Below are 3,915 nucleotides of genomic sequence, written 5' to 3'. Positions count from 1 at the left end.
CGCAAGGGGATACTGGGAGCGCTGGGGTTACTGGGACGTGCTGGGGAGTACTGGGCGGGTATTGGGGGCACTGGGGACACGGGGAAACTGGGGACACTGGGAGTCCTACGGACACTGGCAACACTGGGGGGCACTGGGGGACGCTGGAGGGCGCTGGGAGCACTGGGGGCACTGGGGAAAATGGGGACACTGGGGGGTACTGGGGACACTGGGGGGCGCCCCCCTTGCCCTTTAAGCCCGCGTCAGGGGCGGGGCTAGTCCCGCCCCCTCAGCGGCACGGCAGCCAATCAGCGCCCTCCTGCGGCGGCCGGGCGCGGCCGAGGCCCCTTTCCATTGGCTGCGGCGGCGCATGGAGACAAGGTCCGGGCGATCCCGCCCATGAGGGGGCGTGGTCCCGCCCAGGACGCCGCAGCCATTGGCTGACGCGGGAGCCAATCGGAGCCACCCCGGGGGCGGGTTAACCCCTGAGTGCCCGGGGAGAGGAGGGAGTCACGTGGGCGCGCGGGGCGGGGCCCCACGTGGGGCCCTGGGGACACGCGGGGACACGCGGGGACGAGGACAGGACGCGGGGACACGCGGGGACACGCGCGTGCGCATGTGTGCAGGGGCACACGTGTGTGCAAACAGGAGCATCTATGCACACGCGTGTGCAGGCACAAACACGCGTGTGCAGGCACAAACACGCGTGTGCAAGCACAAACACACGTGTGCAAGCACAAGCATCGGTGCACGCGCATGTGCAGGCACAAGCACGAGTGTGCAAGCACAAACACGCGTGTGCAAGCACAAGCATTGGTGAACACGCGTGTGTAGGCACAAGCATGCATGTGCAAGCACAAACACACGTGTGCAAGCAGGAGCATCTGTGCACACGCGTGTGCAGGCACAAGCATGCATGTGCAAGCACAAACACACGTGTGCAAGCACAAGCATCGGTGCACGCGCATGTGCAGGCACAAAAACACGTGTGCAAGCACAAACACGCGTGTGCAAACACAAACACACGTGTGCAAGCAGGAGCATCTGTGCACACGTGTGTGCAGGCACAAGCATGTGTGTGCAAGCACAAACACACGTGTGCAAGCACAAGCATCGGTGCACACGCGTGTGCAGGCACAAACACACGTGTGCAAGCACAAGCATCTGTGCAAGCACAGGCATCAGTGCACACATGTGTGCAGGCACAAGCACACGTGTGCAAGCACGAGCATCTGCGCACACGTGTGCACGCACAGATGTGCGTGTGCAAGCACAAACACGCATGTGCATGCATAGACATGAGTAAGGGGAAACACCTGCCGGCGTGCACACATGCATGCAAAGTCACACGCGTGTGCATGCGCAAACACCATCAGTGCACATGCATGCAGGCACGAACACCTCTGCATGTGCGTGTGTGTGCACAAAGATCCACTGGCACATGTGCGTGCATGCACTTGCACCCACACACATGCACGTGCATGCACAAGCATCCCTTGGCACACATGCGTACGCTTACACACACACACACGTGTGCATGAACAGGCATTGTTTGGTACGCGTGCATGTGTGCACACATGCCTGCACATGCACAAACACCATTGGCACACATGCATGCAGACACACACACACACACACACGTGCATGTACGAACACCCATTGGCGTGCATGCACACACACGTGCATGCATGAACACACATTGGCACACGTGCATGCACGCACATCTGCACACACTCACGCATGCACGAACATCCATTGGCACATGTGCATGCATGCACATCTGCACACACACACACACACACACGCATGCATGAACACCCACTGGCACATGTGCATGCACACCTCCACACACACGCACGCACGAATACCCATTGGCACACTTGCATGCATGCACACGCACGCATGCACGAACACCCATTGGCACACATGCATGCATGCACACCTACACATGCACATGTGCATGCACGGACACCCATTGGCACATGTGCATGCATGCACACATGCACATGCATGCATGAACACCCACTGGCACATGTGCATGCACATCTGCACACACACATGCATGCACGAACACCCATTGGCACACACACATGCATGCACATATGCACACACACACGTGCCTGCATGAACGCACATTGGCAGACGTGCATGCATGCACACCTACACACACACACGTGCATGCACGCACACCCATTGGCACATGTGCATCCATGCACATCTGCACACGCCTGCACGAACCCCCATTGGCACACGTGCATGCACATCTGCACGTGCACGTGCATGCATGAACATCCATTGGCACACATACATGCACATATGCACACACACACGTGCCTGTATGAACACTCATTGGCACACATGCATGCATGCACACCTACACACACTCACGTGCATGCATGGACACCCATTGGCACACATGCATGCACATCTGCATACTCACATGTGCATGCATGAACACCCATTGGCACACATGCATGCACATCTGCATACACACACGTGCATGCACGATCACCCATGGCACACGTGCACACACACACACACACGCATGCACGGACACCCATTGGCACACGTGCATGCACGCACACCTGCACACACACACATGCATGCACGAACCCCCCTAGCACACATGCATGCACATCTGCATACACACACGTGCATGCACGAACACCCATTGGCACACATGCACACACACACACACATGTGCATGCACGAACACCCACTACCACACATGCATGCACATCTGCATACACACACGTGCATGCACGAACACCCATTGGCACACATGCATGCACATCTGCATACACACACGTGCATGCACGAACACCCACTGGCACGCATGCATGCCTGCACACACGTGCATGCATGAACACTCAACGCCACACACGCCTGCCAGCACACACACACGTGCACCCACACACATGCAGCGACACCCATACACACGCGTGTGCATTAGCACATGTGGGTGCACGCGCGTGCGCCCAGCTCCCCACGTGCTGCCCCCGCGCCACCCGTGGCCGTCTGGGGGTGGTGGCACCAGTGTCCCTGTCCCCCCCCCGCGCTCTTGTCACCCCCCCGGCAGCGGTGGCGGCAGCGGATCCTGACCCTGCCCCGGGCGGGAGGCCGCTGCGGGGAGGCGCTTCCTCAGGAAACCCCCCGGGCGGCCACCGCGGCCACCGCTGCCACCGCGGCCACCGCTGCCACCGCGCGCCACCACGGTAAGGCCACCCGCCCCCACCCCGCGCAATGCCACCAGCACCCAGGTGCCCGGGGACCCCGCTCCGCGTCACCACCCCACTGCAGGGACCCAGGCGTCCGGGGGGTGCCAACGCGCTGGGCACAGCCCCGGGCGCGCGGAGGGGCCCAGGCGTCCGGGTAGCCCCTGCGGGGACCCGGAGCCGTTTCCTTCCCTGCTCGGGGGGCCGTTTTCTCGCCCCCCCACCCCGGACACCGGGGGAATTGCAGGGGGAATTCGCCTGGTTGCAGCGGGGTGCGTGAGCTGCGGCGGGGCAGCTTGCACGCTCGCAAGGGGCTTGCACGCTCGCGAGGGATTTGCACGCCCGCAAGGGGCTTGCACGCTTGCAGGGGGCTTGCACGCGCTCGGGATGTGCCAGGAGAAGGCTGCACGCTCCCAAGGAATTTTTTTTTTTCCTTTTTTCACGCTCTCGAGGATTTTGCGGGCTCCCGTGCACGTTTGCATGCTCCCCAGGGGGTTTGGCACGCTCCCCGGGCCTTGCTGCACACTTCCAAGTGTGTTTGCACACTCCCTCACACTCTTGCACACTCCCCAGGGGGTTTTGCACTCTCCCCAGGGCTTGTTGCACACCTCCAGGCACGTTTGAACGCTCCCTAGCGCTTTTGCACGCTCCCCGGGGCTTGTTGCACACTTCCAAGCTCATTTGCACACTCCCTAGGCGGTTTTGCACGCTCCCCGGGGCT

Source organism: Nothoprocta perdicaria, unplaced genomic scaffold, assembly GCF_003342845.1.
Source record: "Nothoprocta perdicaria isolate Ctin4 unplaced genomic scaffold, notPer1 scaffold_613, whole genome shotgun sequence".
Classification (NCBI taxonomy): Eukaryota; Metazoa; Chordata; class Aves; order Tinamiformes; family Tinamidae; genus Nothoprocta; species Nothoprocta perdicaria.
This window is presented reverse-complemented; position numbering follows the sequence as displayed.